Genomic DNA, 27,383 nt, shown 5'->3' with positions numbered 1-27,383 from the left:
AGGACCTGAGGAAAGTACTGTGTGAAAGACCAGATTCCTCTGAAAGTGGGTGAATCAAGATGTGATAATGGTCTGATTTTTCTTTTCTGTTAAGAATCAATTCTTGATGCTGAGTTTGATTGAAGAAATAACTATGGGTAAGTATTATCAGTCTTTTTTGAAGTTTTTGTTCCATCCTCCTTTAGGGAGACAGTGCCTAGGCATCCATCTGGTACTAACAGAGACTGACAATTAACTTCTACAATCACTCAACTTCAAATCAGGTCAGGTTGCTCTGTAAAAGAAAACCCCACTGAAGCTGTTTCCCTTATCCTCTTCTTTGTCTAAATCAGGACTCTGAACTTCAAAGCTGGAAATGTAGTCTTTCAGAAGCAATGCAATCAGTGCAGACTAAAGTGACAGTGACAGGCCAGCCTCTTCAAACTTTGAAACTGAGATGAAAAGAACAGTTTAAAATTGTATGGACAGTCAAATGCCCTATTAATCATAAACGTTGATCCTGTGGGAGCAACTGTCTGATGCACCTGTCTCAGGAGAAGAGGGTGAAATCCCAGTCATTAAAACAGGGCAAGTAACTGAATTTGTCTTTTAAAGCCTACATATAGTTCTAGATCCATTCAAAAGTTGCAGTACATCACCAAATTTGTGTTTTAATTGTTCAGTAAAATTTTTCTAAAATCAAGTATAAAAGAAATGTCATGTTCTCAGATGCCATTGTAGACTGCCTATCTTACAAATCAAAAAGACTGACTATTGAGAAATGTTTGGTCTAGTTTTATAGGACTATATGAGTGCTTGTCCAATGGGTCTCGAGATGAGGCAAAAGCCACAGGACAGTTCACTCAGGACTAGTGGACTTTGGGACCTTGCAGAATTGCTGGGACTGTGTGACCTTCATGCTCTCTTCTCTCTCACAATATTGATGATTCTTTTGGAGGTTTTTAGTGTCACTTTGTCAAACATGCATGGGACAGCTGTGATCATTCCTGGAAACCCTGTTTTTTTCTCCAATACTTTCCCCTAAAAGTCTTTAGGAGCTTATGTTTCTCAGGTTTCTGATCTGGAGATGTCAGCTGGCACTCCAGACCCTGGGAGCTGCCCTGATTCAGTGCTGACAGTGTCAAAAGAAGATCACCCCTATTTCTGTAAACATGCTTTGAACAGTATTGTTGTTCCTGAAAATGTGTACCTATGTTTATCCCCTCTAGTTTTGTAAAGAAAGGATGTACCTGGCTCCATATTTGGCCAAACTAGCAAAATGATGTGTTGTTTTTGGTATAAAGATGGGGAAAAATATTTGACCTATTTGTTTTTGCTGGATTTGAACATAGGAGGGTGGAAAAAAACTTGTTTGTTAATAGAGGAAAACAGATTGTTTTGATGTATGAATAAAGATAGCTATGGTGCTATTTGTGTCTGGCCACTCTTGTGAACTCATGTAGTGGTCCAACAATTCTTTTCTTGGAGCTGACACCCCATCCATTTCTCAGGATCTGAGCCAGTGCTGCAGCAGGACCAGAGCAATTGATTATATTCATTTCCATTTAATCACTAGTAAATGAAAAGACAGAAATCTGTCTTTTAACAAGTTCAGCATCTTCTTTAGAATTTTAGGAAAATATAATTTAAATGCACCTCTGTCCGTATGGTTTTTCAAGTCTAGTATGGAAGGAAAAAATCACAGACTCATAGGCCATACTGTGTATATAATAATATTTTACTCCCCTAGAATTTATGGTGCTAAAGCAAAGAAAAACCACTGACTCTTCAAGAGAATTGACTAAAGTTTTTAAGCAGAAGCCAGAACAGTATTCACACATCATGAAAGGATACAGTACATTTGTGGAGTTCCATATCAGTTAGGATCTGGAGCATCACACTGAAGGTAAGCTGTAGTGGACACTCTCAGCATGGCAGAGGCTAAGCTTTGGTCTATAGCACATTCACAAACAACAAACATTATCTCACACCATTTTTCTTTCAGTTTCTTTTTGAATTGTTATATTGGCATTGAAATGGAGACTGACCAATGCAAATATGACATAGGCTGTCCTAATGATGAATGAAACAGTTCAAGTGGCTGTTAAATAGATTGGAAGCAGTATGGCCAGCCTTCATTTATATGGTACAATCAAGAGATTATAGAGTAATAGATGGGAGAGAAATAGTTGAACTTCAAGCTTCTCACTTAGAGAAGACAGTAGTAGAGATACTCAATGTGGAGGCCACTTTAACAGAAACACATTGAGGAGGCTGTATCAGCAGATAGGTTCATGAATAAGGTGAGTGCTTCAAAAACTTCTTAACATTGTGAAAGATATAGGGTAGAAGAATCATTCGTTTTAGTGATACACATGCAGGTTTTGACTTCAAACCATAAACATTTTCGAGACTCATACTTGAAGAACTCATTCAGGAAATCTAAAATGAAATAAAAAAGAAAATCAAATGATGTTCTTGGAAGTAATAGCAATTGAGACCACATGAGAAAAGTAAATGCATAGAGCAATATTAAATGAAAAAAGGATAATGAAAACCTAATAAAATTAGAAATAGTTTCTGGGGCTCTGAAGCCAAAATTTAAGATACCAATCTGGAAAGAAGATTGCCAAAACACAATATCTTCATGTTAACCTACTTTCATGGTTTCTCATTAGGTTTTTATTTTTATTTCTTTTAAACACTCAAATGAAGAATAGGTAATAAGATACAAAAACAAATAGTGTCACATGTTTTTCTTCTTTAGTATGACATGGAGGCACAAAAAGGTAATTGCACTTTTAGCTATTTTTGTTCCTTTATGTCTTTATAATATCTCCCTGTTAGTTGGGGATTGCACTGGACTTAAAGTAATACAATACTAAAATTTCATGTTTTTCACACTAAAGGATGTCATTTCTCATTTGAAACAGAAGTTACTGTGACTGTCTTGTCTGTCATGTTAGATTTGTGCAGTTGTGGATTTAGCACCCTTATCTATCAATGACTAGCAATGTCTCACTGTGGCTTCTACTGAAGTTCGACTCATCAGAACTGATCTTACAGTTTACTATAAAGAAGAAAGGCAAGACCAGAAAAATTATGCTCTTCACATCTGATTTTGATTATTTGAGAGAGACTTCCCAGAATACATGATCAATATTTATGTTCATGAAAGTCTAATTTCATTGAGATAAGAAATACAGTTTTTAATTTCTAGTGGCAATGGGCCAAGATAAAATTTGGAGCATAGAAAACAAGTGAGGTCACACTGGTGACAACCTAGCTTCCCAACCTCCTAATATATAGAATAATTTAGGTAGCTTAAAAAAGACTAGGATTTACATTACTTTTAGTCAGATTTGAGTGGCTTGGAAAATATTAGGATTTAGACTAATTTTAACTTACTACTCACTTCTAAGGTAATTAGTAGTCGAATGGGAAAATATTGTACGTAAAAGTTGAAAATAGACTTTTTGTTTGTTTTCATTAAGAAGGTGTAAAAATATGTCTAAGAAATGTGATCTGTAATGTATTGCAGCAATTTTAGCACCGGGGCAGGGTACAAAGTGGGTGGGAAATTTTGTGAACAAATTTAAAAATTGGAATAAAGCCCAGAAACAAAGCATGGTGAGAATATTGCTCAACTCAAGAACTGTAGACAAATTTAAATCTACATTAAATATGTAAAAGTTTGAGTACAAAGAGAAAGTTGTGAACCTGGGTGCATTGAAACATCTTGGTTTGTACTATCACCTACTAAGGATTTTCAATGAAGTGAACTCTAAAATTTCAAGAAATTTTTATTTAATAAACCTGTGTTTAATTTTTATTTGTTAGTTTTCTAATACTTTTTATATGTTATAGGCAATAATTTGTTATTAGCATTGCTCCAACTAGATAGTAAAAGAACAATCGGTTTTATAAATAAATCTTCAAGAATGCAGTTTAAGCCTTTATGATTGAAAAGGGAGACTACTAAATGCGTTTTGATAATAGATCAAATTTTACACTAAATGGTGATATTAAGGTTACTCTAGAGGAACCTGAAAACTTCTGCTAAAAAATGATTTAACTAGGAAACAGTCTTCATACTAAATTCATTATGGCTTTCCTAATTGTTTTACATATACTCTTACATGCTCGCTATCATTGTTTAAGAATTTTATTAGATTACTGATTTTCTGGTGATGTTTTGTGAGTTTTATATTTGTATTATATAACATAAACAGTGTGTATATATTTACTAAGTCGCTTACCTTTTATTATTGCTTAACTTTATTATAGTGGACCTTGTAATATTAACTAAAATGCTTGCATCTCTGTATACAATAATATGCTAAATATTATTCAGCTTATCCCTTTCTTCAGTGAGCATTCAATTTCTTCATTTTCATGAATACCTTTGCTACAAAAACTGCTAACAAGACAAACAAAAAGCAACATGTGCATGATGAAGTCATGTCTAATTTCATTTTAAACTTTAGTTTTGTGAATCTAATTTCATTTAATGTTTTGAATTAAAGCTTATCTATTCAAATGGAATCATATAACTTCAGCAGTTGTCCCTGTGTCTGTGATAGAAGTTTATCCTGCACTGGTGTCCCACTTTATTGAGGTGGACAGGGACTTGGAGTCTATGCTTTGAAAGTGGCACACGCTGGGATTTGTGTCATTTCATCTGTTCTTGTGATAAACAATCATTACCAGAAGCAACTTATAGAAGAGTTTAGTTAGGCTCACGGTTCAAGGGGAAAGTACATAACGCTGGGGGAGTAGACAGCAGACAGATGGAGGAGGAAACAGAAATTCATCTTCATCTACAAACATAATGCAGCAAGAGTTAACAGAAGTAGCAGACAGCTCTCAAAGTTGCCCCTAGTGATACACTTCCTCCGGCAAGAAACAGAAAACCATTCTGACATTTTTGTAGACTCTAAAACGAAAGTGATGAAATAAAATTCCTTTTCAAGTTCTTAGTAAAATAAAATAAGTCTTCAAATATAGTAGAGGAACTATATTTCTATTATGTCTGCATGTACACTGGCAGCCACACAGACATCTCTATAATGAGACTGAATGATATTTCTAGTAGTTCATCAAATACTATACATCTTTCTTATTTTATAGTCATTTTTCTTACAAAAATTTAGTTTAAAATTTTACTTTTTTTCATTGCAAGTTGGGTTCTAGCCCTTTAGAATTACTAAATCTGCAGTTTATCAGAAGTGAAGGAACTGGCATGTAGATTATGAAGTCATCAGTGTCTATAAATCTGTGGTACTAACAAAGATGTCTTTCCAGGTATATTTAACATTTAGATATCATTAAATTTAATACTAAACACACCAGATAGGTAAGAAATATTTTACTCCATAAATACATTAGAATTGTAACCGAAGAATTTTATGAATGTGCTTCTAAAATCATGTCCCTGGATGATATCAATAATTATTTTTGGGCTTTACAATAGATTATCCTTTACTCAGAACCTTCCCAAGTACACCTAATTTTAATGACAATACCAATGAAATGGATAGTACCTGCAAAATAAGCCCCCGGTGTCCCAGGACCGGATTTTCTTATGCCTAGAGTGAACTTCTGTATTTAGTATCATGCTAAACTCTCCATGAATATCCTCTTTTATTGATACTATGATTCTCCAACAAACAGAAGTGAGCTGATTGGATACAGGTCTGAGGAATGACATCACAGAGAAAAGGTCAGGAGCCATGAAAGAATGTATTAACAAGACTTCCGCCTTTGGGGAAAGATCCTGCTTAGTGCAGGAGGTGGGGAGAATCATATCTGGAGGAAGTTAGCATTAGAAATTCAAGCTAGATGACATTCAGATAGTACCACCAACTCCTCCTTGTTTTTAATTTTCATCCAGGAGGAAATGAAGCCAATGTTCACTGTGGAATTGGCATGTTTTACTGTTTAAAAATGAGAGCAAAAGGACAGAAAAATGACAAGATCACCTAGAAATCCAAATCAAATCCAACAAGGCAGGTCTTGCACCTCCTTCTCATTCATACCCAGAGCCATCAGCTCATTTGAAATCCCCTCAGAGAGACAGTAACAGGGACTGCTTGCTATGCCTTCATTTCTCTCACCAAAATCAATCCAAAGAAACCAAATTCTGCAATAAAAGGACAATGAAACTTGATACATAGTTTACCCAAAATTCTCTTTGGTCTACCTCAAACCTCATATGCATGAGTGACAGAGACCAAAATGGAAAAGAGCACAGCTACAAGTTACAAACTCATGGCATAAACACTCATTACATACTTTAAATGCTGAAGCTATTCCTGGCCTAATCTACAGTCTTTCTTCTGTTTCACGCCACGTCTGTGCTCCTACAGTTTGTTCTCTTCTTTAACCCTCTTCAATACCTTGACATTTAATGTACAATTGCTACATGGAATAGTACATTAATGTTAATTTTATGTGTATAGGTCTTTTGTCCACATGTATGCCTGTGCTTGCCCTCAGAGATCAGAGTAGGGTTTTAGGCCCCTGGAACTGGAGCTACTCAGGGTTATGAGCTGCCAACTTAAAGAGGATTGATTGACTAATTAGTTATAAGGTTTTTGATATTTTGAGGTTTTTTTTATTTTATTGATTAATATGCCCTCTCCATCCTAATTTTTATTAAGATACAGAAAATCAAAGGAGAAAATATTCAAAAACACCATACTAAGCCGACAAGGAAATAGCACCATCTTTGCAAGTCCTCTTGGAAACCAGACACATCAAAGGTCTAGGACATAGCTCAGTGAGGTCTTGGTGTGTGTTAGAATCCCCAGAGCCTGAAAAAAGCTAGAAGCAGCATTGTCTCTATTCCTGTGCTTCTACAGTGAGAAGTGCGGAAGGGACAAAAGAATTCCCAGATACCTATATTCCAGCTAGCTTGGCAAGCATAAAGCAATGGTAAGCAGCAGCAACAAGAAAAGACTATGTCTCAAGCTAGTGTAAAGTGGAGACTAATGCCAAAGGGTGTCTTCTGACTTCAACTCATACCCCTTCCACCTCTCTCTCATCCACACCCACACCCACACCCCCTACACACACACACCATGCACACCTGGCACTTCTAATAACATTAATGTAAACTACCAAATTTCCAACATACAGAAATAATGTATTTCTGGGAAATAAGCTAACTTTGTTTAGGCAATCTAAACAGGAAGATAAAGCTATAAATGGTGTGAGAATTCAGTGTCCTCTGGTAAAGAAAAGTCAAGAGTGGGTTACACCTACAGGGCATCCCAAGCCCTTGCCCCTTACACTTTATCAGGTGGGTATGTACTGATGCTGCCAGACTTAGGTAGACAGCCCATTGATTTGTCTTACCAAAAGATATTGTTTCAACTGTAAAAAAATATTGTTTCCTTTGTGATTGCTTTAAGCAAACTTAGTTATTTAGTTTAACATTAATCCCATACTGGGATTCCCTTAAGATCCCAGCAAGCATCTGCATATTTGTATGGACCTTTACCTTATATATTTTCTTCAAATGTATCTTTCTTTGGGTGATCATGGTTGGCGGCAAGCACATTTGCCCATTAAGACATAGCAGCTCTTCTCTTGTACCAGCAAAGAATACAAATGAACAAGGATAACCATTTGTGAAGTCCCTCTGAGTTATTAACAAAATAATTAGCCTTAGTTTCATGCTAACCTCTGAAATCAGTATTACACTGTCATTATTTCTGGCCAAATCTTCTTGTCTCTGATGTGCTGTTTCAGTATGTCTTACTCAGAACAATCAATGCTGGTTATACTTTTATTGAAGAAAATCTATGCAAATAATCATATTGTAAAGGTTCCATAAAGTATTCTCTCTTACTCAGTGACCCCAAATCTTCAACCAGGAGTTAGCCATCTACATTTCCCTTTATGAAACTATAACATGTTGTGTAATATTCTTCTCTGTTATTCAAAACCAAGCAGAAATGTAGACAATATTAGACTTGTTTTCAGCCTTAGTAGACAAGGAATGTAAAGAATCAAAAAATAAGTCATAATTTTCAAAGCAGTCATTTACTTAGGAATGATTTATCTAAGTGGGAAAAGCACTATCTAATCACACAAGAATGTGCAAGGCATTATCACACGTAAAATATAAATTTTCTTGACCATAATCTTATAATTTATAATGTTTCCTTTTCTAAAAGGAAAAATCACACCTTTAATTTGAAATTAGTAAAGATATCAGAACTTTGTTGGCCAAAAATATTCCTGCTGGTCCTTATGGCCACATAGTACACTGTCTCAGCGAGCCACCAAGTTCTACTCATGGACTGGTAACAGCTATATGGCTTCAGGAAGTTCACCTTTGTTGCTACACTCTATTCAGCTGTGGAAAAATATTGCAAGGATTTCATGTGTTCTCAATCACATTATATATATTAAGTTTTCCTTCCCAAATCTTCCTAAACAGGATCTTTATGATTGTTTTTTGTTTGTTTGTTTGTTTGTTTTGGTTTTGGTGATCTTTATGATTATTAACCAAAGTATCTCTCAGGAGAGATATTGGAAAAGCTATTCTTGATACTCAGCACTTTGGAGCCTCTCAGATATTGGAACACCAAAACAGCAGCAAAACTTCAGGGAGGCAAGCTCTGAATTCACTTTTCATAAATAATGAAGAAACTTTTACATAAGTGGAAAGCTATGCGAGTTAAAGAAGAAAATAAAACTCAGACATACTCTAGACAATCAGTCTTCAAAATCAACCTTACTATTACTATCCACCACTAGTGTGCCATGACAGAAAAAACAACCCCATGGGTAATTTTGAACTCCTCAGGTGTGACAATAATTATATACATAGCTAGTTCATATTTTTTCTACAAAATGATCCAATTATTGTAATATTGATTACATTAATGGTAATTACACATTTGAATTCAACAAATATGATTGTATTATGGGTAATTATACATTTGAATTCAACAAACAGTCTTAGAGAAATGGACAAAGATACTAGTAGAGGACCAAATTCATAACACAGCTATATCAGGCCTTGGTTCTACCTTAAACTGGGAATGACATTTTCTCTTCCATCTTTAGTCACCTCCACTAATTGTTGTTTCCTCTCAGGTTGAAACTCCTGTGTCCTGTTTTCTTCATACTAATTTCACATACATGTTCTGAGGCTTATTTCTACACATATATCCTCCTTTTGTGAATCACTTAAACCTGGAAACTCCAACTCAGCTGCAAGCTGCAAAATGAGGTCACCCTTGACTGCTTAAACAGTGAGCCTTGGGAAATATCTGACTTGCTTTCATGCAGAGAATCAGAGATGTTTTCTCCTCTGCATGATGCACACAGATAGGAAAATGTATAAGAAATACACCACTAACTCTAACTCTGGGTGAAGCGACTAATGAGATCCACTTTGTCTTATCTATAAAAGATTTCAGTCCCAACTCATTGGTACAAATAATGTTATACAATCATGCTTTCTATAGATTGTCTTTATTCTGGATATTCATCGTTGCCATTTTTCATGCCATATTTAAGTTTGTGAAACAGCAAGATAGTACAGACTGGATATCACCTTAGTAAAGAACTACCTGAACCTTTAGGGATTATCCCCTTAGCCTATGTGATTTGCTGTGGTTGGGAAATTAGAGCTACTGATCCTTAGACACCCTATAAAAACTATTAAATATTTATGGTAGTTTCATGCAGTGATGAGGATGACAGGCCAGTGAATTCTGTGTAGAGACTTAAATTATCCACAAAACTGCTTATCCTCAGATGATTTTCAGGAAGCTGCAACAACAAAACAGTTAAGAAATCCCTGCACTAACTGATGAGGTGAATGAGCAGCCAGAGTCTCTTGTCATTAGCCATCAATGCACTGGCTAGGTTGTCTCAAGCTAGAAAGTAACTAGGGAGAAACTTTAATAAGATATCAACATACATGAATAAAGGTAATACCTACTCCATGTGTGAAAACAGAAGCTTGACACAGTATTAGCAGAAACTAATCTAGGCATTGGGCACTCTCGATGGTCATCAGCTAAAATGAGGGAACATTCAAACAAGAACTTCCAATTTCCCTATTTTTGAGTCATATGTTCACTGCAAACATGAAAAGTGGAATGTTCTCTCCATACCACTATGTATTATGTCTTGCTTCTAACATTATGCAGCATCATCAAGCCAAAAATGTCAGTCTGACATTTATTTAATTTACAGAAATTCGCTTTGAAAATTTTTCCTATTGCACATTTCCCCCATTCCACCTTTGAAATTCTGCCTGGTAATGTTGTTAGTGGCTAACTTCTTCATCATTACATCTCTGGGCAAAGAGCCCAAGCTTTTCTTTATCTGGTTGGTCTCATTAAAATTCACATAATATTTTCACCCTTTGAACTGGATACAATTAGTTTCTCAAATTGTCAGTATCATAAAAGAGATAAAATAAAGAAAAAACAAGAATATGATATTTAAATTGATTTTAGGAGAAATTTCTCATGTAAACAAATCTGTTATACATTGTCTATAATTATATAATTATTATTGTATATATTGTATATATAAACGTTATGTTCTGGATTCTCTTTACTAGTATGGTGAGGTTATCTAGAAGATTAGTTAAAATAAATTTTAACTTTTTTATAGCTCAGTTGTCTTTTTTTCTTTTGTCTTTATGCTTATAAATTTTGTTTGTTTTTTAGCCTAGCGGTGGTGGCACACGCCTTTAATTCCAGCACTTGGGAGGCATAGGTAGGTGAATCTCAGTGAGGTTGAGGCCAGACTGGTCTACTAAGAAAGTTTCAAGACAGCCAGGACTGTTACACAGAGAAACCCTGTCTCATAAACAAATACATAAATAAATAAAATAAAGTTTATTTATTTTAATGTATGTATGTATGTTTGTATGTATGCATGCATGCAGTTTACATCCTGACAGCAATTTCCCCTCCCTTCTTTCCTCTCGGTTCTTTCCCACAACTCCACTCTCTTCCCACCCACCCCAATATACTCCTTCTCTATTTCTGTTTAGGAAGGGGCAGTTCTCCTAATAGTATCAACAAAACATGGCCTATGAAGTCGCAGGAAGAATAATCACCGAGCCATGTGTTAAAGCTGGAAAAGGCGATACAGTATGAGGAACAGGATCCCTAAAGCCTGTAAAAGATTAGGAGATAGTCCCCATTCCCTCTGATAGGAGCTCCACGAAAGGACAAAGTTACACAACTGTAACTTGTATGCAGAGTACCTAGTTCAATCCAATACAGGCTCCTTTGTTATCAGTGCAGTCTTTGTGAGCCTCTATGAGCCCCTGTTAGTTGATTCTGTGGGTTTTCTTGTTGTGTCCTTGACTCTGTCATCTACAATTCTCTCACCTCCTCTTCTGAAATATTCCCCAAACTCGGCTAATGTTTGACTGTGGATCTGCATCTGTTTCTACCAGTTGCTTGATGAAGCCTCTATGATGACAATTGGACTAGGCACCAATATAGTCACAGGAGAAGGCCAGTTCACGCTTCTTTTCTGCTATTGTTAGGAGTCTACTCTGGTATCTTCCTTATTTTTATTTATTTATTAGATATGGTCTCACTATGTATAGTATTGGATGGCCTTGTACTTGCAGCAATCCATTTGCCTCTGCCTCTGCGTCTTCCTCTGCCTCTGCCTCTGCCTTGCAGTGCAGGTAGGAAAGGCATGCACCAATGGTAAATACATATATCTTTTTTTATACAACATGTTTTTAAGTTTGCCTGTCTCTGTATTTAAACAGTCATGTATCTGTTTAAAAAATGACAAACAAACAGGCTGAAGAGGTGGTTTAATGGTTAAGAGTGCTTGCCTGTCTTCTAGAGGACCTGAGTTGAATTCCCAACACCCATTTCAGGCAGCTCAAAACTACCTATAATTCCAGTTCAAGGGAATCTGATTCATACTTCAGTCTTCCACAGGGCAACCATTTGTATGAGTAGATATTCACAGATAGACATGTACATATTCACATAATAAAACCAAAAATAAAATCTATGGGCTTTTACTATCAAGACCTATTAGAATTTGTGTTACAGACTGGCACCAATGTAAACATGTGAATTCATGGGGAAAAAAGGCATTGAGGCCACCTACCAAGGCACAGGCCTGAGCTACCTAGGTTCCTGCCTGGAGAGCTTGATTTTCTTTTATTTTTTTCCCAAATCTTTCAGCAAATATGACAATTTTTGTTGTAGTTTTTCTTAACAGATTTCAGTTCCAACCCAAACTCAGTGACTTTGCCCTCAGGGAAGTAAATTCCACACATTTTTCTTCTTAACAATCCCATGTGTGTTTTTCAGACAACCAGCTCTCTCTCTCTCTCTCTTTCTCTCTTTCTCTCTCTCTCTCTCTCTCTCTTCTGTCTCTCTCTCTTTCTCCCTCTCTCCTCTCTCCTCTCTCCCTCTCACTCTCTCTTTCCTCTCTCCCTCTCTCTTTCCTCTCAAGCTGCTACTCTCAGCTCACAGCCATACAATACTTCACTGACATGTTGGTAGATTTTGTAAGTATATAGGGAATTCTTAAAGGAAGGAAATGGTTAAAAAAAGAAATTTACCACACTATAAATGGGAAACATTTACAATGAAGACACTTATGTCTTTGTATGATTATGCAACACAAGATTTAAAAATGGAACAATTAAATAAAGGAATAATCAAGTGGGATAAATATACTGTTAAATGTCACAGATAATTCTTGTATTATGTGCAAAAAGTTGGGTCGCATGAGTGTGAAGGTGCAGGCTTCAGAAAAACTTATTAAAACAGATTATAGAGACATTCAAACACAAAATGAGAAATTAAAGGCTAAATAAGTTCAGCAATGCATTTTCAGGTTAAAAAGGAACACTCTAAGCTCTTATGAAACCAACCTAATATATCCAGTAACTATACAAGAATTGCCAAATGATGGAGCATCTATAAGAGCACTTGGAAGCCTGTGACAATATTAGGTTTAGGGAATTTCAAGAAACTGGCAGTTTCATGTAGCATAAATTCACCTTTTGTGAAGCAGACGATAATCACACAGTCAGTTTATAATATAGTTAGCCCTATAGACTGGATAGACTTGATAAAAGTTGTACTAATGCCTGGTCCACAATCAAAATTTACTTCTTGGTTCAGAGAATAGACTAAGAACATTGAACAAAGGTCTAAAGCAAGAGGTGTGTATATTTCCCTTCTCTAAGATCAAATTCTTAGAAAAGAAAATTATCCTGCTTGAGAAAGACAATGTCTATATGATCATACCTCTTGGGTTTATGCCATGCAGCAGCTTTAAATGCTTAGAACAAAATTGGAGAAGTAGGAAATAAAATTGAGTCATTTATAAAAGTTATACAGGGCCCAAAGAAAGCCTTCACTGATTTCTTACAAAGACTGTCATCAGCAGTAAATATAATGATATCAGATTCAGAAGGTAGAAAAATAATAACTGAAACCATGGTTTTTGAAAATGCTAATGCCCAATGCGTGCCCTGACCTGTGGATCTGCAGAACACCTAGGAGAAAGATGGGGGCCAGGAGCTATGAAGAAGGACAATATTACAGAGTTCTGATCAAGCCAACAAACTTTATTTAATCCCAAAGGGATTTATAGAGGGGAAGGGAGGAGGGGAAGGAATGGGGGGGTGTACTGAAGCTGCAATTAGCCTCGCGGAGCAAGGGCCAGTGGGATGGGTTTCCTGTGATAACCTAACTGCAGATTCTAACTTTATCTTTCACATTCTGCCTTCTATGGTACAAGCCTACACCCTAGTGACTATGCAGATAAGCCGCAAGTCTGTTTTCTCAGAACTTGATTCCTATCGTAAGATGTGGTATTTCAGCAACGTGACCTGGAGTCACGTCTTCTCTGGGAGATGGGCATGATAATGCTATGGCTGAGTTATGGCGGGAGGCACCCTGACACAAAAAGATAATTAAACCTTTAAAGGCAAGGTCAGCAACTTTGGAGGACTGGATCCAAGATACAATTAATATTGAAGCTCATGACCTTGCTAATGATACAATGATAGAAGAGGTGAATTCAATAGATTTAAAATGAAACTAAAATGGCAAATGTTTTGTGAAAAACAGGGTCACTTTAAAAGGGATTGTAAGCAATGTTTATTTTTTAATATAATCTGAATGCTCCTCCCTTGCGGATTATGGAAAATGTATGGCAAAGGCAGGCATTGAACAAGGGAATGTAGGAGAGCAAAAATTATCAAGGTAATACTTTGCCATCAGAAAATTCACTGAGGTGTCTCCACAGGCCCCTATACCAAGTCCCAGTCAATCTTTCAGGTCACTGTGGAAATCCCTTTCCAGAGCAATTAAAGAGCATAATACCGATTGTAAGAAATCATACTTTCTGATAAAAGAACTATAAAATACAGAGCAAAAGGTCAGGAAAAATCACAAACAATTATATTGAAGGACTTCTATAAATGAGCAGAGACCAAAATTAATAGTATGAATAAGTGATATTATCATTGAGGGTCTGATAGATACAGATATGGATGTTATAATTATATCACAAGAATCTTGACATACAAATTGGCCTCTTCAGGAAGTAAATGTTCAACTTTTAGGGATTAGAACTTTATTTCAGGTAAAACAGACCATGAGATGTGTAGAATGTATAGGACCAGAAGGACAGAGAGAAGTATTAAAGCCATAGGTTGCTAATATTGTAAGGAATTTGTATAGATGTGATTTGTTACACCATGGAATACTCAGATAAATATTTCCCTTATCTTAGAAACAAACCATAGATTAAGATGGTTCTGGAAAATTTATAATAAAGTGTTATAAAGAACAATTGCAGACTATTCAGATTTGCAAGAACAGGACACAACACCTAATAATATTCCAAAGACACCAAAACCCCTACGTTTGAAATGGCTGGAAGACAAATCTAAATGGATTACACAATGGCCTTTAACAGTAGGGAAACTGCAGTGTTTAGAAGAGCTGGTAGAAGAGCAACTAAATGCTAAACATGTAGAGGAATCAATATGTTAAAAAGAAATCAGGAAAAAGTTGTTAATAATGTATTATGGCTAATGGGCTTTCTGCAGTTTGGAATTCCTTTGGTTTTAGTGTAAAGGATGGATTCATACAGTTATTGATTTAAAAGATATTTTATTTGGTATACCATTACAAGAATAGGACAGAGAAAAAATTTGAATTTACAGTGGCTACTTATAATAGTTCTCAGGCTTGTATGAAATGTCAATGGAAGATTCTCCAACAGAATTGTTAAATACCCCCACCATGTGCCAACATTTCATATAGCAATCATTGAAAATAATACATAATCAATTTCCTCCATCTATAGTAAACATTACATGGATGATTTTTTTATCTGACTTAAATATAGAAAAATTAGAAAAATGTTTGAAGAAGTAAATAAAATATTGCCTTGTTGGGAACAACAAATTCCTCCTGAAAAAATACAAAGAGGAGATGCTACTAAGTATTTAAGCTATAAAATATGTTTACAAAAATTAGACCCCAAAACATACAAGTTAGGGGAAATAGATTGTAGACTCTTAATGATTTTTCAAATATTGCTAGGAGACATTTCCCATCTACAGCACATTATTGTGATAAAACCTGATCAACTGATTAATTTAAACAAAACCTTAGATGGTGACAAGTACTTAAACAGTCCTAGGGAATTAACACTTGAAGCTGAAAGAGAATTGACTTTGGTGGAAGAAGAATTACAGACTATAGAAGTGGATCATGTGGATCTAAAGCTTAAGTACATTCTAGTCCTATTACTCTCTAAGCATTCCCCTACAGGAATTTTAATGCAGAGGTAAGAAACTTTCATAGAATGGATTGTTCTACCACATTAACTGAGTAAAACATTAAAAATTTATCTAGAAAGAAGTCTGAGTTGATTCTCAAAGGAAAATTGAGAATTCATCAATTAGCAGGAATAGACCCAGCAGAAATTATAATACCTTTTACTGTGATAAAATTGAGAAAGTATTTGTAGAAAATGCACCCTGGCAAAGAGCTTGTAATAAGTTTTTGGGAGATGGTAACAACAGTTATCCCAAAAGCAAGAAAATTCAACTTAGAAAGAAAACTGATTGGATCCTTACTTGCATTAAATGTGAAATACGAACAACTGGCACCCCTGCATTCTATACTGATGCAAATAAATCATGAAAGGCAAATTATAAATCTGAAAATTTAAGTACAGGGGATCTAAGTCCTTATAATTTTGTACAAAAGTCAGAATTATATGCTGTTTTCATAGTGTTAATGGATCATAAAGAACCTCTAAAAAAGTTACTCATTCACAACTCACAAAGAGATGTTTTGCACATTGACAACACTGAATTTATACCAGATGATACAGAATTTACTTCATTATTTATTCAGTTATAAGACATAATCAGGAACAGGAATCATCCCATATATATAACAGATATCTGGTCCCATATGGGTTTGTCAGGCCCTTTAGCACAAGATAATGATGAAACTGATCAACTACTCTTAGGAAATGTGCTAAAGTTTTCAGGATTTCATAGAAAATACCATGCCAATAGCAAAGATTTGAAAAATATATTTCCATCACTTGGCAACAAGCCAAGGATATTATAAGGAAATGTCCTCTTTGTTCTTTATACAACAAAATTCCACTAATTTCAGGAAGTAATCCTAAGGGTACTCAGGGGAATCAAATGTGGCACATGGATGTGTTCCAGTTGGTAGAATTTGGAAAATTATAATTTGTAAACCACACCATTGATACCTATTCAGGTTTTCAATGGTCAAATGCTTTGAATTTGGAAAAGGCTCATTCAGTAAATACATATTCACTAGAAGTCATGGCCATCATGGGCACACCTGCACAAGTAAAGAGAAACAAAACTCCAGCATATGTTTCTATGAAAATGAAACATTTTTGTGTATTATAATATAAAGCATATTATAGGTATATCGCAAATTCCTACAGGGCAGGGAATTATAGAAAGATCAACTCGAACTCTAAAGGAAATGCTAAATGAACAGAAAGGAATGATAAAGAATCCCAGAAAGAGATTGCATAGTGTTTTGTTAATTTTGAATTTTTTCAATGGTAATAAGAAAGGAACAACAGCTATGAAGAGACATGGGATAAAAACCTATAGTATTAAATCAGCTGGTGTAGGTTAAAGAAGTCTTGACCTCCAATTGTGAACCAGGAAATGTGTTACATTGGGAAAGTGCTTTTGCATTTGTTTCCACGGGTGAATATAATTTAAGGGTAACATCAAAACTGATAAAAGATTAGTAAATAAGAGAACTAAGGACCAATCTGTGTCATGAACATTAATGTGAAAATACTCAATAAAATATTAGGAAATTGAATACAAGAACACATCAGAAAATTCATCCAACATGATCAAGAAGGCTTTATCCCAGGGATACAGGTATAGTTCAACATATAAAAATTTATCAATATAGTTCACTATGTAAACAAACTGGAAAAGAAAAACCATATGATCATCTCACTAGATGCAGAAAAAGCCTTTGAAAAAATCCAACACCCCTTCATGATAAATGCCCTGAAGAGATCAGGGATAACAGGAACATATCTGAACATAATAAAAGCAATATACAGTAAACCAACAGCTAACATCAAGACAAATGGAGAGAAACTCAATGCAATTCCTCTAAAATCAGGAAGAGACAAGGCTGTCCCCTCTCTCCATGCCTCTTCAATATTGTACCTGAAATTCTAGCTGGAGCAGTAAGACAAGAAAAGGGGATACAAATTGTAAAGGAAGAAGTCAAACATTCACTATTTGCAGATGATATGGTACTTTACATAAGTGACCCAAAAGACTCTACATGGAAATTCCTACATCTGATAAACACCTTCAGCAAAATGGCAGGATACAATATTAACTCAAAAAACTCAGTAGCCCTATTATATACAGATGATAAATGGGTTGAGAAAGAAATCAGAGAACCATCTCACTTTACAATAGCCTGAAACAACATAAAATACCTGGGGATAACGTTAAGGAAACAAGTGAAAGATGTGTATAACAATAACTTTGAATCTTTAAAGAAAGAAATTAAAGATTTCAGAAAATGGAATGATCTCCCATGCACTTGGATTGGTAGGATCAACAAAGTAAAAATGGCAAAAAGCTATCTACCAGTTCAGTGTAATCCCCATCAAAATACCAGCACAAGGCCGGGCGGTGGTGGTGCATGCCTTTAATCCCAGCACTCGGGAGGCAGAGGCAGAGGCAGGTGGATTTCTGTGAGTTCGAGGCCAGGCTGGACCGACAGCCTCCAAAACAATACAGAGAAACCCTGTCTCATAAAACCAAAAAAAAAAAATACCGGCACAATTCTTCACAGACCTTGAAAGAAAAATACTTAACTTTATGGAAAAACGAAAGACCCAGGATAGTCAAAACAACCCTGTACAATAAAGGAAGTTCCAGAAGCATCACCATCCCTGACTTCAAGATCTGCTATAGAGCTATAGTCCTGAACACAGCTTGGTTTTGGCAGAAAAATAGACAGATAGACCAATGGAATCGAACTGAAATCCCTGATATTAACCCACACACCTATGAACACTTGATTCTTGACAAAGAAGCTAAAATTATACAATGGAAAAAAAGACAGCATCTTCCACAAATGGTGCTCGCATAACCGGATATTGGCATGTAGAAGACTTCAGATAGAAACATATCTATCACTATGCACAAAACTTAAGTCCAAATGGATCAAAGACCTCAACATAAATCCAGCCACAGTGAACATCTTACAAGAGAAAGTGGGAGATACTCTTGAACGAATTGGTACAGGAGACCACTTCCTGAACATAACACCAATAGCACTGATAATGACAATTAACAAATGGGACTTCCTAAAACTAAGAAGCTTCTGTAAGGCAAAGGATATAGTCAACAAGACAAAAATGCAGCCCACAGAATGGGAAAAGATATTCACTAATCCCACATCTGACAGAGGGCTGATTTCCAAATTTACAAAGAACTCAAGAAGCATGTCTCCAAAACATCAAAGGATCAAATTAAAAAGTGGGGGACTGAACTAAATAGAGAATTCTCAATAGAGGAGTCGAAAATGGCTGAGAGACACTTGAGAAAGTGCTCAACATCTTTAACCATCAGGGAAATGCAAATGAAAACAACTCTGAGATACATCTTTCTCCTGTCAGAATGACTAAAATCAAAAACACCAATGACAATTTATGTTGGAGAGGATACGAAGAGAGGTGACCAGTATGGAGATTCCTTAGGAAAAGAGGAATCAGTCTATCACAAGTTCGAGCATTTCCCCTCTTAGGTATATACCCAAAGGAGGCACAATCATACAACAAGGGCATCTATTCCACTATGTTCATAACAACATTATTTGTAATAGCCTGAACCTGAAAGCAACCTAGATGACCCTCAACTGAAGCGTGAATAGAGAAAATGTGATATATTTACACAATGAAGTAATACTCAGCAGGAAAAAAAAACAATGGAGTCTTGAAATTTGTAGCAAATGGACAGCACTACAAGAAACCATCCTGAGTAAGATATCCCAATCACAAAAAGATAAGCATGGTATGTACTCACTCATATATGGATTTTAGGCATGAAAGAGGGGAGTACCAGCCTACAATCCCACAGAAAGAGAGTCTGGGAAACAGGGAGGACCCTAAGGAAGATATGCATCGTGCCACAGAGAAGGTGAATGGGAGAGAATCTTCTGAGAGGATTGGTAGCACTGTGGGCAGAGGAAGCTGGGAGAAAGAGAGGGGATGAAAAGGAGGGGAGAGAAGGACCTGGGGGAGCAGGAAGTTTGAGTTGGGGGAACAATAGAGGAGATCAGGATGAGAGATACCTTAACAGAAGGAGCCATTATAGGTTTGAAAGGAGATCTGTCACTAGTGCGATGTCCAAAGACCTGCAAGGATGACACCAACTGGAAATCTAACCAATAGTGGAGTGGCTACTTTAAATGCCCTTCCCTGATAATGTGATTGACAACTTTCTTGTATGCCATCCTGGAGCTTTTATTCAGTGGCTGATGGAAGCGGAGGCAGACATAACTAAACACTGAACTGACCTCCTGGAACCCAGTTGCAGAGAGGGAGGAGTGATGAGCAAAGGGGTCAAGACTTGGAGGGTGAAACCCACATAAATGGCTGACCTGAACAAGGGGGAGCTCATGGACAACAGACCAGTAGTTGAGAGGCCAGAATGGGACTGATCCAGACCCCTTGAAGGTGGGTGTCAGTGAGGAGGCTTCAGCATTCTTTGGAGCCTCGGACAACATATCGGCATCCATCCCTGGCATCAAGATGAACTTTGGGAGTCCATTCCACGTGGAGGGATGTTGTCTCAGCCTGGACACATGGGGAGGGCCTATGACAGACTTTGGAGATCCCCCATGAAGTACCCTACCTTCCTTGGAGAGTGGAGTGGGGATTTGGTGGGGGGGTTGAGGGAGGGCTGAAGGGGGGGAAGGGAAGGGAGAGGGAGCTGGGATTGACATGTGAATCAAGCTTGTTTACAATTTAAATTTAAAAAAAGATTCAATTTGAACAACACACCTCTTAATTAGAAGAGATGATAGTTCATCAAAAATCATGTCTGTTTAATTTTATCTAACCAATGATTTTCATTTGATTAGATATAATTTGCCATAAGAGAACCTCATCAAAATTAGGGTTTTGGAAGAATTTTACTTTTGTCTTTTCAGGACACTAAATGTGTCCAACTAAGGAATTGGGAGACCACTGGAAAAAATAGACATCTGAAGGAAAGGAACAAATCATCCAGAAAAAAAAATTGTCCCAATGGAAGCAGTAAGTTAGCTTATTGGTATATCATATATCCAAAAGGATAAAATTTCATAAATCTTCACAAACACCTATTTCTGCTTTTCTCTACAGACATATAATGCAAATGGTATTTTTGAAGTCCTAGTCCAATTATAGGTTAAAACTTTGTTTACAAGACTCAACAAAGAAACTCACTAAAGATATGCTAAGTGTAAAAAGTTTGAAATACATTAAAAGATAATTGGATAATGCAAATTAAAATAGAAAGTAAATTAGAAATTAGACTCCCCAACATAGGATAGATAATGGAATAATTTCTTTGAATTTGCTAAATGCTAATGGATTAGTCATTGTTAGTGTTTATTGCCAGTATACATTACATATAGTTATTATACTTTTTGTATATATTTTCTTATATTAGTTATCTTTTAATTTTGTCAAAAGGGGAGTATGTAGTTACATCTTGTTTTTATAAATAAAACATGTCTAATGATCAGAGGGTGGAACTTTCCATCATCAGACAGACAGGACGGAAGACGACTGGACAGAAACAAGAAGTGGGATGACTGGCTGGAGAAAGGCTTATATGTGGGAAGAAAGAGGAACTCACTCTCTTTAAAAAGGGAAGTTGTCAATGTAAGGTGTTGCTGTGCCTTGCTCCTTCATCTCATCTTTCAGCTTTTACCCCAATATCCAACTCTGGTCTTTTATGATTAAGACCTATCAGAACTCTCATTAAATCTTAGTGTCTGCATTATTGGTGTCCTGTTCAGGAAGTTGTCTCCTGTGCCAATGTGTTCTATGCTGTTTCCCACTTTCTCTTCTGTCAGGTTCAGTGTCTCTGGATTTATGTTGAGGTCTTGAATCCACTTGGACTTGAGTTTTGTTCAGGTGATAGATATGGATCTATTTATATTATTCTATATGCCAAGATCCAAAATGAACCAACATCATTTGTTGAAGATGCTTTCTGTTTTTCATTGTAAAATTTCACCTTCTTAGTTGAAAAGCAGGTTTCATAGTTGAGTGGATTTAAGTCTTTTCCTTTGATTTCATTCCATTGTTCTACCTGTCAATTTCTTCTTTGTTTGGTTTTGGGGGATTTTTGGGGGGGTGGAGGTGACTTGTTTGTTTTGTTTCTTTGCTTTGTTTTGTTTTGCCTTTTTAAGACAAACTTATATGATTTTATTCCAGTGCCATGTGGTTTTCATTACTATAGCCCTTTAATACAGCTTGTAATCTGAGATGGTGATAACTCCAGACATTCTTTCATTGTACAGAACTGTTTTAGCTATACAGTTTTTTTATTTGTTTGTTTGTTTTCCCATAAAAAGCTAAGCATTGTTCTTTAAAGGTCTGTAAAGAATTGTCTTGGGATTTTAGGGGTGATTACATTAAATCTGTAGTTTTTGGTAAGATTGTCATTTTTCTGTGTTAATCCTATGGATCCATTAGCATGGGAGGTTTTTCAATCTTCTGATATCTTCTACAATTTCTTTTTTCAAAAACTTGAAGTTTTTATCATACAAATATTTCACTTGCTTGATAAGAGTTACAGCAAAATATTTTCTATTATTTGATGTTATTGTAAATGTTGTAAATTCCCGGATTTCTTTCTCAGCCTTTTTTACCATTTGTATCTAAGAGATTTACTGACATTTCTTTTTTCAAGTTAATCTTGGATCCAGTCATTTCACTAATGGTGTTTCTCAGCTGTATGATCTGTCTGCTAGAATTTTGGGGTTTGTTATGTACATTATCATATCATCTGTGAGTAAGATACTTTGACTTCTTCCTTTCCAATTTGTATCACCTCAATGTCCTTTCATTGCCTTATTACTCTAGCTAGAACTTAAGGTACTATATTGAATAGATAGGGAAATGGAATGGAAAGCCTTGTTTTGTTCCTGATTTTAGAAGAATTAGTTTGAGTTTCTCTCCACTTAATTTGCTATTTGCTATTGACTTGTCGACATTGCTTTTATAATTATATTTAGGTTTTTCCCTTGTATCCCTGGTATCTCCAAGACTTTTATCATTAAAAGGTGTTGGATTTTGTCAAAGGTTTGTTCAATATCTAATGAGATGACCATTTTTTCATTTTGTTTATAAACTGGATTACCCAGATGAATTTTCATATGTTGAACCATCACTGCATATCTGGGATGAAGCTCACTTTTTTGTGGTAGGTGATCCTCTTGATGTGGTGTTGGATTTGGTTTGCAAGAAACTTACTGAGTATTTTCACATCTATGTCATGAGGGAAATTCATCTTCAATTTTCTTGTTTTGTTGAGTCTTGAAGTGGTTTTGGGTACCAGGATGACTGTAGCTTCACAGAAAGAATTTGGGAATTTTCCTTCTGTTTTTATTCTGTGGGATATTGGTATTAGTTCTTCTTTCAAGATCTGGTAGATTTATGTACTAAGGCCATCTGGCCCTGGGCTTTTTGTTGTTGGGAAAGTTTTAATGACTGCTTCTATTTCCAAGGTGTTATATAGGTCTATTTAAATTGTTTATCTGATTTGGTTTAATTATGGAAAAATGTATCTGTCATGGAAATTGTCCATTTCTTTTAGATTTTCCAATTTTGTGGAGTACAGATTTTTTAATTATAATATAGCAGTCCCCTGGATTTCCTTAGCACTGGTTGTCTCTTTCCCCTTTTGTTTCTGATTTTGGTAATTTGGATATACTCTCTGTGTCTTTTAGTTAGTTTGGATAAAGGTTTATCTATCTTTTTTATTTTCTCAAAGAATCATATCTTTTCTTCGTTGATTCTTGTATTGCTCTCTCTCTTTCCATTTTATTGGTGTCAATCCTCAGTTTGATTATTTACTGCCATGTGCTTCTTTTAGGTGTGTCTGCTTCTTTTTCTTCTAAAGTGTCCCAGTGTGCTAAGTCACTGGTATGAGAATTCTCTTAATTTGTTCATACAAGCACTTAGTGCTATATATTTTCTTCTTAGCAACACTTTTATTGTGCCCCATAAGTCTGAGTAGGTTCATTTTCATTGAATTCTAAGGAGGCTTTATTTCATTATTTCTTTCTTGATCCAGTGGTAACTCATTAGAGAGTTGTTTATTTTCAATGATTTGGTTTGTTTTTATTGCTTGTTTTGTTGTTGAAATGCAGCTTTAATCTCTGGTACTCTGATAGGATACAGAGGGTTATCTCAATTTTCTTGTATCTGTTGAGATTTGCTTTGTGAGTGAGTATATCATCCATTTTGGAGAAGGTTTCATGAGTTGCAGAGAAGAAGGTATATTCTTCTGTTTAGATGAATTGTTCTATAGATATCTGTTAGGTCCTTTTGAATCATACCATCTATTAGTTCCCTTATTTCTTTGTTTAGTTTTTCTCTGGGTGACCTGTCTATTGGTGAGAGTGGGATATTGATGTCTCTCACTATTAATGTGTTGGCTTTGGTGTGTGATTTAAGTTTTAGTGTTATTTCCTTTACAAATAAGGGTGCTGTTGCATTTGGGGCAAGATGTTCAGAGTGGAGACATCATTATGGTAGGTTTTTCCTTTAATGAATATGGAATATCCTTCTCCATCTCTTTTCATTAATTTTGATTTGAAGTCTTCTCAGGTCCATTTGTTTGGAAAATCCAACCCTGCAAATTTAGGTAATATCTACATTTGATGTTTAGGTATGTTTCTTGTATGCGACAAATGGAAGGATCCTGTTTTTTTAATTAATTATGTTAACCTGTATCCTTTAATTGGGGAGTTGTTCATTGATGTTGAGGGGTATTACTGATCACTAATTGCTCCTGTTATTATGCTGGTGATGGTCATATTGTGGGTGTGTATTTTCCTATATGTTTCTCTTCTTTGGGTTTTGCTGTTGTGATATTATCTATTCCTTATATTTATTTGGGTGCAGTTAAATGCCTTGGGTTGGATTATTCCTTCAAGTACCTTCTACAGGACTGAATTTGTAGACAGATATTGGTTAAATTAGACTTTGTCATGACATATCTTGTTTTATCTTTCTATGATTGCATTTGTTCTTTCTGGGTGTGTTAGTCTGGGCTGTCATCCCTGGTACATTAGAGTCTACAAGAAATCTGTCTAGGCCATCCTGAACTTTAGAATTTCCATTGAGAAGTCAGGTGTGATTTTAACTGGTTTGCCTTTGTGTGTTACTTGGCTCTTTTCCCTTGCAACTTTTAATGTTCTTTCTTTGTTCTTTATGTTTAGTGTTTTGATTATTAGATGATTCAGGAACTTTCTTTTTTGATCCAATCTGTTTGGAGTTCTGGCAGCTTCTACATTTTTAAACATATTATTCTTCATGTTTAGGAAATTTTCCTCTATGATTTGGTTAAATATATTTTCTGGGTTTTTGAGGTGGAATTCTTCTCCTTAGTCTAATCCTTTTATTCTCAGTATTGGTGTTTTCATGATGTCTCTGATTTTGTGGATGTTTTGTGTTAGTAGTTTTTTTGTTTGTTTTGTTTTGATCTAAATTTTCCTGACAAATGAATATCTTTCTTCTATTGTATATTCAGTGCCTGAGACTTTTCTCTTTTATCTGGAATTGTGTTGGCAATGCTTGCGTCTATAGTTCCTGTCATTTATCTAGATTTTTTCCATTTCATGAATTCCCTCATTTTGTGTTTTCTTTATTGCTTTTATTTTGATTTTCATGTCTTGAATAATTTCTTTCACCTGTTTGTTTTTTCTTGGCTTTCTTGGCATTCTTTAATGGATTTGTTGATTCCTTCTAAATTTTTTGTTGTCTTTCCCTCCATTTCTTTAAAGAGCTTTTTTTTTCATCTCCTTTTTTTTCCTCAATATATGTTTTCATTTAAATTAGAAACATGAATGCTTCCCATGTCAATCCCAGCTCCCTCTCCCATCCTTCCTCCCTTGTCTCTCCGCCAGCCTCCCCCAGTCCTCCAGCCCATCCCCACATCATTCCCCAGGGAGGGTGAGGCTCCTTGGGAGGTTCTCCAAAGTCTGTCACTTCATCCAGGGCAAGACCTAGGCCCTGCCCCATGTGTCCATGCTGAGAGAGCATCCCTCTATTTGGAATGGGCTCCCAAAGATCATTCATACACTATGGTAAACACAGACCTATTACCCACGGCCCCATGATTTCTGTGGCTTCCTCACTGGTACTACATTCATTTAGTATGGATCAGTCCTCTGTCCCTGTTGGCCTCTTAGCCATCAGTCTGGGATTCAAGAGTGCACCCTTATCCAGTCAGCTGTCTTTGTGGGTTTCACCAACATGGTCTTGCCCCCTTTGCTCATCACTCCTCCATCTCTATTACTAGGTTCCAGAAGTTCAGTTCAGAGTTTAGTTGTGGGTATCTGTCTCTGTTTCCATCAGTCACTGCATGAAAGTTCTAGGATGGCATATAGGGTAGTCATCAAATTTATCATCAAGGAGGGGCTATTAATGTAGTCTCTCCACTATTGCTTAGTTTATCATAATCATAAATTTGGTTTTAGGAAAGATCATTTTCTTGTGTTTCTGCTGAGTTGGAATACTAAGGTCTCGCTGTAATGGGATGGCTGCACTCTGGTGGTAACATATTGTCATGTCTAATGTTGTTTGTCTTTTTAAACTTAAGTTTAGACAACTGGATATATTTTAAGTGACTAGAGGTCTAGGTGGCAATTTCTAAAGTTGTGTTTACTGGATGCATGTTTTCTTCCTTAGTTTCTGTTTCCTCTCTGGTTTTCTAGATCCCATGACCTGTGATTGAGTAGAAGATCAACACCCAAGATAGAAAATGGACTTTTGATAGCCTGAATGGCCTCTGGTCATATATGTGAGTACTGCAGTGTGGGGGCAGTATTACCTTGAGTTCAGGATACTTATCTGGCCTCTGGGGAATGATGAGACTTCCACCAGAAGAATATGCTAGGACATAGTGACAAGCCAGGAGGGATGATTGACGTTAGGTTAGGCAGGCATGAGTGGGGCTTGGGGGCAGCCTTGACTGAGGCTCAGGATGCTGGCCATAACTCTGTGGTGTGAGAGGTTTCTGTGGTGTATGTCACAGGGCCTAGGTTTTAGTTTATATATCTACTAATTTTTAAAAATATTTTCTTTTTAAAAGCTCTGCTTTAAAATGCAAAGTCAATAAAGTCACACTCAGGTCTTGGGGTCTTCCATACTCCAGTGGAGGACATGTATGTAATAAAAGTTAAGTGTATAGAAGGTACACTAATTAACGAGACACATAATTATGTTGTATCTGAGGTATAAAACATGTCCTAACATAGACCTAAGATGATATCAAAACAGGATTGTCACTTGAGTTTCATATTAAAAGGATAAATGGAATATCTTGATAAGGAAGCCACAGGTAATATAACAGATGACTGTATCTTATTATATACATTATAGAAGCAAGAGAAATCCAGGTATGTCAGAAAAAGACCTGTGTATGTTCATGTCAGTGAAGTTGTGGATAACACTGCAGAAAATAGGGAGTGATTAAATACATGGAATCCAAATGAGAAAACCTTCTCAGTTAATACTTTTGAATTAAAGAAAACATCAAATCATTGAAATTTTAGGATTGGGAGTGTATTTAGTGAATA

At 36.0% G+C, this 27,383-nt stretch overlaps 1 long non-coding RNA gene across 1 annotated transcript; it reads left to right on the top strand.

Annotated features, from left to right (window-relative positions):
• LOC121134654 lies at nucleotides 1-26,603 on the top strand. The gene is made up of 3 exons (XR_005871765.1): nucleotides 1-137; nucleotides 1,730-1,885; nucleotides 26,520-26,603. It is a non-coding gene; the product is annotated as an uncharacterized LOC121134654 (long non-coding RNA).
• Nucleotides 26,604-27,383: the final 780 nt, after the last annotated feature.

This window comes from Mesocricetus auratus, unplaced genomic scaffold (assembly GCF_017639785.1).
Source record: "Mesocricetus auratus isolate SY011 unplaced genomic scaffold, BCM_Maur_2.0 Super-Scaffold_100029, whole genome shotgun sequence".
NCBI lineage: Eukaryota > Metazoa > Chordata > Mammalia > Rodentia > Cricetidae > Mesocricetus > Mesocricetus auratus.
The sequence above is the reverse complement of the archived record's forward strand: the minus strand, read 5'-3'. Positions and strand labels throughout refer to the sequence as shown.